The sequence below is a fragment of the Bombina bombina genome, chromosome 4 (genome assembly GCF_027579735.1).
Source record: "Bombina bombina isolate aBomBom1 chromosome 4, aBomBom1.pri, whole genome shotgun sequence".
Classification (NCBI taxonomy): Eukaryota; Metazoa; Chordata; class Amphibia; order Anura; family Bombinatoridae; genus Bombina; species Bombina bombina.
The window spans coordinates 738,700,834-738,714,800 of NC_069502.1; positions in this window are offsets into that span (position 1 = coordinate 738,700,834).

A 13,967-nucleotide genomic window follows, 5' to 3' on the forward strand; every position below is an offset into this window, starting at 1 on the left:
ACTGCAATAACCGGAAAGCAGCTGGAAGCAAGCAGGATCGCTTCCAGCTGCTTTCCACACTGAGGACGTGCAGGGTACGTTCTCAGGCGTTAACTGCCTTTTTTCTGAGGACGTACCCTGCACGTCCTCAGTCGTTAAGGGGTTAAAGGGATATGAAACCCACATTTTTTCTTTCATGATTCAGATAGAGCATGCAATTTTAAGCAACTTTCTAATTTACTCCTATTACCAATTTTCCTTGTTTTTCTTGGTATCTTTATTTGAAAAGTAGCAATGTAAGCTTAGGAGCAGGGCCATTTTTGGTTTAGTACCAGGGTAGCGTTTGCTGATTGGTGGCTAAATATAACCACCAATCAGCAAGTGCTACCCAGGGTCTGAACCAAAAATGGGTCAGCTCCTATGCTTACATTCCTGCTACAAACCCACCGCAATGAACTAACTATTAACCCCTTTGTCTCTAACTATAAACCCCTTTGCTGCCACTATACCCACCGGAAGTATATAACTATTAACCCCTATGTCACTACATACCCACCGCAATAAACTAACTATTAACCCCTATGTCTCTAACTATAAGCTAACCTAACACTGAACCCTCCCTCTCAACTAAATCCCCTTATGTTACAATAAAAATAGTTTTAAAAAAAATATTAAACCTAAACCGTCTCAACCCCAAATGCAATCTAACCCTACTTTACCTAACACCTAATCCCTCCTCTAAACTAACCCTCCCTCTAAACTAACCCCACAAAATTACAATAAAAGAAAAAGAAAAAAGCTAAGTTACAAAAATAAAAAAAGCTAAGTAAAAAATAAATAAATCAATATACGTAATGTAAATCCCAGAATTATACCTAACACTTCACAACATGGCCCATAAAATAAAAAAAAAACACCCAAAAAAACCCCCTAAACCCACCCTAAAAAAATTAGAACAGCCATTAACAGAGCCTTTTGTAGGGCATTGCCCTAAAGTGATCAGCTCTTTGGGAATTTTTTTTTACAAACCCCCCCATCTACATTAATGTAACCCACCACCCCCAAAATAGCAAAATCTAACTAAAAAAACCCTAGGCTACAAAATAAAAGTAAAAATAAAAAAACATTCTTAAAAATAAAAAAAACACACCCCCACAAAAGCCCTAACTAACCTCAAAAGTGGTACTCACCGTTGGGTAATCCAGCTCTTCTTTATCCGGCATTGGCTCCTCTTCATCCCGGTTCCTGGTGCCAGGGGCCCATCTTTGCGGAGGCGGATTCCGCCGCCTTCGCTCCACAATTTTCATTAATGACGGGGTCCTCTTCATCCCTTCTCCTGTCACCGGGGGTCATCTTCATGGTGGCTGACTTCGGCGACCTCTTCCACCACCTCCGCTCCACATCTTCTTTTCTTCGGCTCTCTTCAGGAAACCCTCCACTTCATGTGGTCGCCACCACAGCATACTGATATTCCAGAATTGCAGAACCCCAATATATAGGGGTACCACTTAATCCTGATTGTCTGATTTAAAATAATTGGATCCCTGCTGATTTATATCAGCCAATAGCAAGAAAGCTTTTAAATCGAAATTCTAATTATCCTTTTCTATTGTATAATACGACTTTAAATTTAAAAACTTTCTTGCTAGTGGCTGATTTAAATCAGCCATTAGGGATTGACTGATTTAAAATTAGCCCATTATGATTAAGTGGTACCCCAATATATTGGGGTTCTGCGCTTCCAGCATTTCAGTGGGCGACGGCGACCACATCAAGAGGAGGGTTCCCCAAAGAGGGCAAAAGGAAAGAAGATGCCTAGCGGAGGAGACCTGGAGCCTAGATGAAGAAGGCTCCATTATTTATGAAGATTGTGGACTGGAGGAGGCGGAAGAGGCAGCAAAGTTCGCCTCTGACGCCGCAAAGATGAGCCACCGGTGCCAGGAACCGGGATGAAGAGGGCCCAATGTCGGATCAAGAGGATCTGGATTACCTAACAACTGTAAGTACCACTTTTGGGGTTAGTTATAGGGCTTTTTTTGGGGTGGGTTTTTTATCTTTAAGAATAGGGTTTTTTATTTTTTTTGGGGCGTGGGGGGTTACATGTAATGTAGATGGGGGGTTTTGTAATTTATTTATTTTTGCAAAAGAGCTGATCGCTTTAGGGCACTGCCCTACAAAAGGCAATTTTAAGGGTTATTGTACAATTTTTAGTGTTAGGGCTTCGTTTTTTTTTGGTTTTGGTGGGTTTTATTTTATGGGCCATGTAGTTTAGTGTTAGGTATAATGCTAAGTTTTTATTTTGGATACTGTAGTTGTAACTTAGCTTTTTTTATTTTTTGTAACTTAGCTTTTTTTTTCTGTAACTTAGTGGGGTGAGTTTAGAGGGGGGTTTAGTTTAGAGGGGGGTTAGGTGTTAGTGTAGTTCTAGTTTAAGTTGGGATGTGGCGGTTTAGGCTTTAATCTCCTAACCACCCAAGTGGTATCCCTAGGTGCCTTAATCAAGTTGCTGACAACATACTAAAAGGGCGACTTGATCGAACACTGGCGTTTTAGTGTATCTCTGTGACACATTATTTAACCCCTTAACGACTGAGGACGTGCCAGGTACGTCCTACAAAAAACTACCCTTAACAACCAAGGATGTGCCTGGCACGTCCTCTGGTGTTTGAAGCGCTGGAAGCAATCGTGATCGCTTCTAGTCGTTTCCAGAGTATTGTAGTGATGCCTCGATATTGAGGCATCACTGCAATACCCTTTTTTAAACCACCGATGCAGAGAGCGTCACTCTGTGGCCCTCCCTGTATCGGCCATTACTGGTGCCGATCGTTGGTGGGTGGGAGCAGCAGCTAGGGTTGCCACCTCAGCCATGTTTTCCTCGACACTTATGAGTTACACATGCTGCAGGGTGGAACATGTATTGTGTTTCTGGACAGCACTATTCATATTCCTCCCTGCACACCCTGCAGCATGTGTAACTTATAAGTGTTCTGTATTTTAAGGGACGGGGGGCAACCCTAGCAGCAGCAGGGAGGCGTGGGCGGCCCATCAATGGGTGAATCCGGTTCCTGTGCAGACCAATGTGTGCGTATTCACTGGTGGCTGCGGCGTGGTGGACGGGGGGCCGCCACATTTACACAAAAAAATCATGAATGGACATGAAGGAGGGAGAGGGAGGGGGGATATTAAATATTGGCCAAGGGATCTGTGGGATAGGGTGGGTAGTGTATTGAGGAGGGGCAGCTACACTACAGAAAAAACTTTATTTTGAATATAAAAATTAAAAAAAAACAAAATGGCTTGCCCCCCCCGCCTGCCCCCCCGGCACTTTTTATAATTTTGGAGTACTAGGTAGTGGAGGACCAGGATGCTGAATCAGGAGTATGAGAATAAATTATTTTATTATTGTGTAAGTGTTTATTTTTTGTGTATATATTTACTGTCTCACTCTCTGTACTGTAACTTGTTCCGTTCGATCTTCACTTTGCTGTTTGAGTGAGAGACAGAATACTGATGTGACACGACACCTGACCACGTGGTGATCATGTCGATGATGTCTGATGATGAGGGCGGCTAAGCTGTAGCATAAGGGCTGCGGGCAGGGCTAAAGGCAGTGCGCCTCTCAGTGAGTAAAAAGTCCGCCTCAGTCCTCACACACCACAGCACAGCACGTGCCTCATGCCAGCTCAACACGCGGCAGCTAAATTACGCCGTCGCCTAAGTAATGGCTGCTGCGCTGCCTGCTGGCAATATGGCATCATGCTGTGCTGTGTGCTGAGCTGACAGGTGACAGCTGGCCTGGTCCTGGCAATTGCACCTCCTCAAATCCTCCAGATCAATCACGACGACGAAGTTCACACCGGCCGCACTCGTCACAGACAGTCTAACGGAGACTGGACTCTGGAGAGAAGAGGGAGGAGCAAGCGGCAGCCAAGTTCTGCAGAAGCGCGGGGGAAGGAGGCGGAGCTGGGCTGATGACACACTGGGGCACAGTCGAGTCTCAACTGAACACTGACTGAGTGAGTGCACTGTCAGTGGCTGCGGGGCACCCGGGGAAAATTGCACATTGAAGACCGGCGGTCTGTGACGTCGTCCTCCCCGGTAAGAGAGAGCGTTCAGAGCTCAGTAAATTAATTTGGTTTTGGTGGGGTGGGGCGGCTGGGGCCGGGTATGATATAAGAATAAGATAGCTTAGATAGATTATAGAACTTCTTATTAATCCGATTGATTCTGAATAAAAAAAAATAGCCATTGCCCATTTCCATTTAGTACAGTATTTGAGGTAGATCAGTCATCATCATGGCGAAACAGCACTTAAATTTACAAGAATTGTTGTTATTGTCCATGTCCACAAATATTGCTTCGATTATATTTACTTTTTGTATATTAAATCATGATTATGTGCCCTTTTGAAGTTTATCTAGGGTTTTACAGTGCCATGTGCTATCTCCCAGAGGAAATATGTTGGTCTGGTTGCATCATAATGAAAGCCTGTAAACTAAACTATTAAAAATCTTACTAGACACGTAGGTAACTACATGAGTTGTTCACTTATCACTTCACAAGTTCACACCCAAAGAAATAATGGCGGCTTTCAAATTCTTTCTGTAAAATATTGTGATTCAAAATATTATAATGCAACCAGACCGACATATGTCCTCTGGGAGATAGCACATGGCACTGTAAAACCCTAGATAAACTTCAAAAGGGCACATAATCATGATTTAATATACAAAAAGTAAATCTAATCGAAGCAATATTGTGGACAATAACAATTCTTGTAAATTTAAGTGCTGTTTCGCCATGATGATGACTGATCTACCTCAAATACTATATACTAAATGGAAATTGCTATTTCAGTAGTAATGTTATAAGTGACTATTTAAATGTATGCATGCATAGATATACATAAAGTTTTTTTAACAGTCAGCAACAACAGAACATTCATGTATGGATCATGGCTGTTACATGATCCATCCATGAATGTTCTGTTGTTGAGTGTTAAAGCCTTAAAAAAAAATCCCCCAATTTGTTATTTACAATTTTTAGAAACTTAAAAAAAGTTGGTATCATCATGGTATATTATCATGCATGGAGGATGTTACATCCATCCATGATCATGAATGTTAACTAATGTGTTAAAACAAAAAAATATATGTTATTTACAAACTTAAAGGGACAGTCTAGGCCAAAATAAACTTTCATGATTCAGATAGAGCATGTCATTTTAAACAATTTTCCAATTTACTTTTATCAACAATTTTGCTTTGTTCTCATGGTCTTCTTAGTTGAAAGCTTAACCTAGGAGGTTCATATGCTAATTTCTTTGACCTTGAAGCCACTAGAGGGTGTTAGTTCACATATTTCATATAGATAATACTGTGCTTGTGCACGAGAAGTTATCTGGGAGCAGGCACTGATTGACTAGACTGCAAGTCTGTCAAAAGAACTGAAATAAGGGGGCAGTTTGCAGAGGCTTAGATACAAGATAATCACAGTGGTTAAAAGTATATTATTATAACTGTGTTGGTTATGCAAAACTGGGGAATGGGTAATAAAGGGATTATCTATCTTTTAAAACAATAAAAATTCTATGGTTGACTGTCCCTTTAAACTATAAAGAAAAGCTTTTGAGAGTTTTCCTCTCTTTCTCAGGTCTGAAGCAATACCTGAGGAAGAAAGGAAAACTGTTTAAAGCTTCTCTTTTAAGTACAGTATTAGGTTAGTACAATAGGTATCATTGCATACCGCATTACTCTGGTATTTTGGAATCTTATTTATGTATTATTTAGTTTATTTTCAGTGCTATGACTTAGTGGTGAAAATTATTAGTGCCCCCCCCCAGTTTGACTGTGGTATCTTATGTGCCCCCCCTATATATTTTTCCTAGAGTCGCCACTGGCAAACTGGGTACTGGCAGACAGCTGCCAGTACCCAAGATGGTGGCAAGTAGGTAGAGAGGGGAGGGTTAGAAAGCTGTATGGGGGGATCAGGGAGGTTAGGGGCTAAGGGGGGATCCAACACTGCATAATCAGTATAAAAAAATAAAATAAAAAAATGCTTTTTATTTTAGTACTGGCAGACTTTCTGCCAGTACTTAAGATGGTGGGGATAATTGTGGGCTTGGGAGTGAAGAGAGCTGTTTGAGAGGGATCAGGGGGTGGGATGTGTCAGGTGGGAAGTTGATCTCTACACTAAAGCTAAACTTAACCCTACAAGCTACCTAATTAACCCCTTTACTGCTGGGCATAATACAAGGGTGGTACGCAGCAGCATTTAGCGGCCTTTAATTACCAAAAAGCAACGCCAAAGCCATATATGCCTGCTATTTCTGAACAAAGGGGATCCCAGAGAAGTATTTACAACCATTTGTGCCATGATTGCACTAACTGTTTGTAAATAATGTCAGTGAGAAACCTAAAATTGTGAAAAAGTTAGCTTTTTTTTTTTTTATTTGATCGCATTTGGCGGTGAAATGGTGGCATGAAATATACGAAAATGAGCCTAGATCAATACTTTGGGTTGTCTACTACACTACAGCTAAAATTGACCCTACAAGCTCCCCAATTAACCCCTTCACTGCTGGGCATAATACACGTGTGGTGCGAAGCGGCATTTAGCTGCCTACTAATTATCAAAAAACAATGCCAAAGCCATATATGTCTGCTATTTCTGAACAAAGGGGATCCCAGAGAAGCATTTACAACCATTTGTGCCATAATTGCACACACAGTTTGTAAATAATTTCAGTGAGAAACCTAAAGTTTGGGAAAATGTTTGCAAAAAAAATATATTTTTTTTTTATTTGATCGCATTTGGCAATGAAATGGTGGCATGAAATATACCAAAATGGGCCTAGATCAATACTTTGGGTTGTCTACTAAAAATATATATATACATGTGAAGGGTTATTCAGGGTTTCCTGACATATATCAGTGTTACAATTTAACTATTTCTAATTTTGAAAAAAAAAAAATGGTTTGGAAATAGCAAAGTGCTACTTGTATTTATTGCCCTATAACTTGCAAAGAAAGCAAAGAACATGTAAACATTGGGTGTTTTCTGGTGGTTGTAGATGTGTAACAGATTTTGGGGGTTAAAGTTAGAAAAAGTGTGTTTTTTTCCATTTTTTAATCATATATTTTTTTTATATATATTATTTTTATTATATATATTTTTTTTATAGTAAATTATAAGATATGATGTAAATAATGGTATCTTTAGAAAGTCCATTTAATCGCAAGAAAAACAGTATATAATATGTGTGGGTACAGTAAATTAATAAGTTGATGTACTTATTACACCGCAGAAATTTAAAAATAGCCCTGGTCCCAAACGGTCAACAAATGAAAAAGTGGTCTGGTCACTAAGGGGTTAAACATTGATTAAAACTTTAGTGACATAGGTTCAAAGTTATAATGGGCATTCCAGGGGAGTGTAGGTTAGACATTATGTCAGTGTAGGCGTTATCAGGGACTTAGGTGGGTGTTCCTGGGGTGTGTAGGTTTGGCGTGACGTAGGGGGAGTTAGCTGGGCGGTGCAAGGGGAATGTAGGTAAGCTCTGACGTAGGTGAGAGGTAGTGAGGCGGAGCAAGCGGAGTGTAGGTTAGCTCTGACGTAGTTTATGAGTGATGTAGTTATAGGCGTTCTTGGGTACTTAATGGTAGTGGCCACGTTTGTCTCGCTAGCTATCAGCTCACGATACTACATCGCCTGAGCTAGTTAGTGTAGCTGTAATTAAAATCAGGTCTTCACAGCAATATTTGAAGTATGCCTACATGGAAACTATTTCTGAAATGCTTTGAATATCAGGCCTTAGTGTCTGATATCAACAACATGTCACAGCTGGTAACGGCTTAACAATCTAAAATCTCAGTTAGAAAGAAAATTGCATGACATTGAGAACAGTACTCTGAAAAAAAGACCTATACATCCAGGGAGTGCAAGAAACTATCACGGCAGACCTCTTGTTAAACTAGCTACAAGAACTGTTCAAAACCTTAGAACCCGAGGGCTCTTTTCTTCCTGATCCTTTACCGATAGAGAGAGTGTATAGGGCCAACAGGCCTAAGCCAACATGTTCTCAACCCCCTAGAGATATCATCATTTGCTTCTATAGATTCACAGATATGGGGGCATATTTATCAAGCTCCGTATGCCCCTGAAGGCTCGCCGGAAACAGAAGTTATGAAGCAGCGGTTTAAAGACCGCTGCTCCATAACCTGTCCGCCTGCTCTGAGGCGGCGGACAGAAATCAACCCGATCAGGTTGATTGACACCCCCTGCTAGCATCCGATTGTCTGCAAATCAACAGGAGGCGGCATTGCACCAGCAGTTCACCAGAACTACTGGTGCAATGATAAATGCCAACAGCGTATGCTGTCGGCATTTATCGATGTGCAGCGGACATGATCCCCAAAATCGGATCATGTCCGCTCGCACATTAATAAATAGCCCCAAAGAGTGAATTCTGAACTCAGCCAGGAAAACATCAAGTAGGTTTCTGGCTTATTTGGTTTTATGGTTTTCTTAACTCTATACCTTTTTTCGTGATCATTGTTTTGCGAGAGTTATATTATTATGTTATACAGAGAGTCAACATTCCTTACCTGTTATCATTGGGAGGCCTTTATTTGCAGTTTGAAAATATGATGGGGCTTTTGATGCATAACTTAATATCTAGACAATCCTCACCTAAATTCAATAGCTAATCTTTTGTCACTGGTTTGCACTTAACTATGACTAACGTTCGAAATACGGACAATACATTCCCCACCATAGTTATTTGTACACAAAATGTGAAAGGCTTTCTATTCTTGCATAAAATATCTATATCCCTACATGTTTTTTTTAAGAAAAACACTGATATTCTCCTTATTAAGGAAACCCACTTTAAAAAAAAACATAAGGAGCCTACACTCTCTAAACAGTACTTTTTTAAGCATATTTTTAGCTCCAGCCTCTGCTGGAAAAACAGAGTTGGTGTACTTATTACATGCACTGTTCCATTTGAGATGCTTCAACGCGAGGGAGACAGTGAGGGTAGAAAACTAATAGTGGGGGAACTGTTGTATGACCCTCCAATTACACTGATGAACATTTATGTGCCCAATAGACAGAGAGCTACCTTTTTCATAAAAGCTATGGATAGACTATTAGATCTAGCCAAAGGTCCTATCGTTTTAGCTGGAAACTTTAATTATGCTATTGACCCAACCACTGACCCCTTCAAAGGAAAATCGTATCTTAAGAAATCTGTTAGACAAGCTAATTGGGTGGAGGTACAGACTGTTCTTCTTCAAATAGACTTTTTTTTAAATTAAATATATACTTATATATATATATATATATATATATATATATATATATATATCTATATATATATATAATAACGTTAATGTAAAATAGATATCTATACCTGTATATCTATATGAATAGATATACAGGTATAGGTAAATACAGATAGATATAGAAATATATATTTACAATAAAAAATAACATTATTCTGTAAGTGAAGAACATTGCAATGTGAAATATGAATAACTCCTGTTGGATTAGGGTGCAAGTGATAGGTGCTATTTTTTTTCTTCTGCGCTCTCCATTGACTTATATAGGGAGAATACCATAAAGGTTGTGATATTGCGAAGTCCGTAAGTTATCGCGTGTTGCGTTTTGCTCTCTCGCAAACTTTTTACTTTCAGCATGTAATATGAGCACAACGCAATGCAAAAAGATTACTTCTAGCGAAGTTTAGCGGAAGCACTAAATAGCATGCCACTTTTTTTTCTAGCCCTAAATTTGGCCAGGTTTTATGACTAAGTGGCTACAAAAAAGACTGGACATACCCCTTTTGGAATAACCTGGGTTGTCTACTTTTACAAATGTTATGCCATCATGGGCATAATTTTTATTCCTGGGCTGCCATACTGTCTTTATAGGGAGCGTAGGCCCAGAAAATCAATGCGTCAAATTTCCAGCTATGAGGACTGAAATGGGCGTGCCCCATATTTTGCCCTGTAACTTCCAAAAACCCCATAAAACCTGTACATGAGGGGTATTGTTGTACTCATGGGACATCTCTGAACAGAAATATTGGTGTTTTATTACAGTAAAACATATAAGGATGATGATATAAACAGTAAAATTGCAGTGTTTGTGTTCAAAATTAAAAAATTGTGGCCATGTTTTGTGACTAAGTGGCTATAAAAAGACAAGGCATACCCTTTTGGAATACCCTGGGTTGTTTACTTTTGCAAATGGTATGCCATTGTAGTGGTTATTTTAATTCCTGGGCAACCTTACTGTCAACTTAGGTCTAGCAAAAAAACCAGTCACATTTCCATGAATGAAAACTGAAATGGAGAGGCCCCATATTTTTCCTGTAACTTCCTGAAATCCTATAAAACCTGTACATGGGGAGTATTGTTGTACTTGTGGGATATCACCAAACAAAAATATTGAGTGTTTTATAGCCATTAAACATATAAGGAAGATGATAAAAGTATGAAAGTGCAGTGTTTGTGTGAAAAACACACACACACACACACACACAAAATATAAACACTACATTTCGCCAGGTTTCATGACTAAGTGGCTACAAAAAAAATATTTGGGCCTGTAACACCCCAAAATCCCCCTGTACTTGGGGGGATTGTTGTAATCATAGGACATTGCAAAATACTAATATGAATGCTTTATTGCAGTGAAACCTATCAGGATTATGATATGCACAATAACCAATTAGTTTGTATGTTTGAAAAAAATAAAATGTCTTAATTTCTCACACTTTCTTTCATTTTATTCATATTTAATTATAGTTCATATATAAATATTTGATAACAAAAGAAAGCCCTAAAAATGATATATAATAAGCGTGGGTGCACCTAATGTGAAAGAGGTAAATTATGGTTCAACAAACATATAACTCTATTATATTATCTATTATAACCTAAATTCTAGGTTTTGTTTACGTTTAGAATTTGGACAATTGCCTCCATCCTTAAAGGGGTTAAAGCAAACACTCATATCTATCAAAGCAGGTGTTTATTTGATTCCCTTTACTGCCAAAATAAGTTTTCCATATCCTGTAATCTCCCATCTGCTAAAGCCCCTTTTTTCTGAGTGCTGTCATCAGGTAATATGGCCAATCAGAGCCTATATCACCTGCACCACTGGCAAAACATGCCCCTGAATCCCTGCTGAAGCTTGAATGTGAAGTGAAGACAGGTCATGCATGCATTGCCTATTAATTCAGAATTAAAGGGACATGCAACCCAAACTATTTCCTTTGTGATTCAGATGGAGCATACCAATTTTAAACAATTTTCCAGTTTACTTATATTATCTAATTTTATATTATCTAATTTGCTGAGTTCTCTTGGAATCCTTCATTTAAAAGCATCCAGACGTAGGCTCAATAGCTGGGAGATAGTAGCTGATTGGTGGGGGCTAGTTATATGCCTCTTGTTATTGGCTTACTGATGTGTTCAGATAGCTCCCAGTAGTGCATTGCTGCCTCATCAACAAAGGATACTAAGAGAAGAAATCAAAATTGATTATAATAGAAAAAATGGAAAGTTGTTTAAAAAACTATGCTCTATCTGAATCATGAAAGAAAAACGTTGCATTTTGTGTTCCATTAAACTGATGGGCATTTAAAGAGCATGGGTACAACTCACTATACTGTTGTATTACTTGTGTTTGCAGCTCTTTTGAAATCTGTTCTCCTACAGTTGTCTCTTGGTGAAGTTCTCCATCTTCTTACTGAGAACCACCATTTTAAAAATCTCTTAGTATTTTTTTACGCTGGGACAGAAGCTCTTGGTCGGACTCATGCATTGAACCCAAAAATAAAGCCATAAAGCCAACAATGTTACTGATATTTGAATTCACACAGCTTCTGTCATAGGGGCCGATTTAGCAAATGTCTCTCTGACATAATCCGCTTAGCAGGTCATCTGTCGGCATTTATCATTGTCAAGCAGTTCTGGTGAACTACTTGTGCAATGCCGCCACCTGCAGATTCGCGGCCAATCAGTATCTGACCGGGTTGATTGCTGTCCGCCGCTCAGAGCAGGCAGACGAGTTAAGGAGCAGCGGTCTTAAGACCGCTGCTTCTTAACTCCTGTTTCCGGCGAGCCTGAAGGCTCCTGTGGAAACAAGGGGAACAGGAGCCAGTCGGCCCTTGTTAAATCGGCCCCATAGCGCTCAACACCTAAGCTCCAATATGTCAACACCCAATACGAAGATACAGAGTAAGTGGTTAAAATTGGTTTTAACATTCATCATCAATTCACCTTCACTAATTTATAGGATTTTTTAATTTTGTGTTACAACTAATGTTTGAGAGGTGGTAAATGATTCTTTCTCTAAAGTATATTCTGACTTAAAGTGATAGTAAACTAGTGATATTTTAGATGGAGTTGAATTCATCAGTTGTAATGAAGACACACTATAACTTACTTTTTAATATAGTTATGAAATTCAAATAACCCGTACTCTGCCGCCCACACTAAAAAGAGTGCTGATTGGAGAACCATTAGTGCATCTTTGTTACAACTGATGAATTAAACTCCATCTAACCATCACTTTAAGCTACAGCTTTGCCCCCCCTATTCTGCCACCTTACTGTATACAGCAACCTAATATACTGCTCTACCTACCTTTGGAACTACATTTCCCATCAAGCAGCGTGCAACTAGCACATAAACATGTGCAATAGCTGCAATTAGGAAGATGGAAGCGAAGAGTTGTAGCGCTGTAGAGTAGGTATTTCAAATATTACATCCACCACTTATAATATATGAGCTTTACAGGACCGTATCATTATCTGCAATTACCGTATCCCTATAGTGACAAGCTGTCAGTGGACCCGGTATTGTACAAGTCAGACCATGTTACTATAACCCATTACCGGATCCCTGCTGTGTCAAGCTGTTAGGGTATATAGTACCAAAGCACTTTGATATATATATATGTGTGTATATATATATATATATATATATATATATATATATATAGTAGCAAAGGAGAGCACTCTCACTTAGTCAAACAGCTGCCAGGGTGCTAGTGTGGTAAAAGTACAGCAAACAAGAAACTTGCACTCTCTGGTCTTTTTGAAACAATCTTTTACTGTGAAAAGTGAAGTTTCGGGGACAAAGTATCCCCTTCCTCTGAGGAGTCTGAGGAAGGGGATACTTTGTCCCAGAAATGTCACTTTTTACAGTAAAAGATTGTTTCAAAAAGACCAGAGAGTGCAAGTTTCTTGTTTCCTGATATATATATATATATATATATATATATATATATATGTAAAAAAACAAAAAGAGGGATATAAGCGACCGGGATTAATTGGACAATAAGTCCAGACTTTATATTGTTTAAGAGCCCCAAAGCTAAGCCCATAGACACCCTTGGAAAAGTTCTTGAAGCAGCAAATAGTGTGAATACAGTTCAAACACTTTATAAACACACCAAACTGTCCATGTCCGTAAAAACCTCACTGTCTTATCGAGACTGGATACAAGTGACTTTCCGTGTAAAGTCCTTAGGCACTACCGTTATGGGTCTAGAAACAACTGGTGCCCTTCGATATCCAGAGGGAGTGAGTATCACTGGCATCTGTTCTCCACTTATGGACCAGCTGTCCGGTTGCTGGCGTGAAAACCCACAACTCTCTGATATGGTGCGAGCATACAACCACGTGACCCGCTTATCCAATGTGGAGGTAGGAGTCTGGCTGGAATTATTCCGGTTAAGTGTTGATCCTCTATAGTCCTTAGGCGAGGGGTCTAAGCTGTCAAAGCTTATATGGGGCTGACGACCAAATGCGAAACCATCTCTGCTGTACTGGTATAGGTAATAGTTCAAAAAGAGAAGGTTGCTATCATAAACAACCTGTGGAAAAGGTTAAATTTGTGTAAGCGTGTGAATCACAGCTGCAGATCTTTATATAGGCTATAGTAGGGTGTGTATGTGAGTCTCCCTGCTAG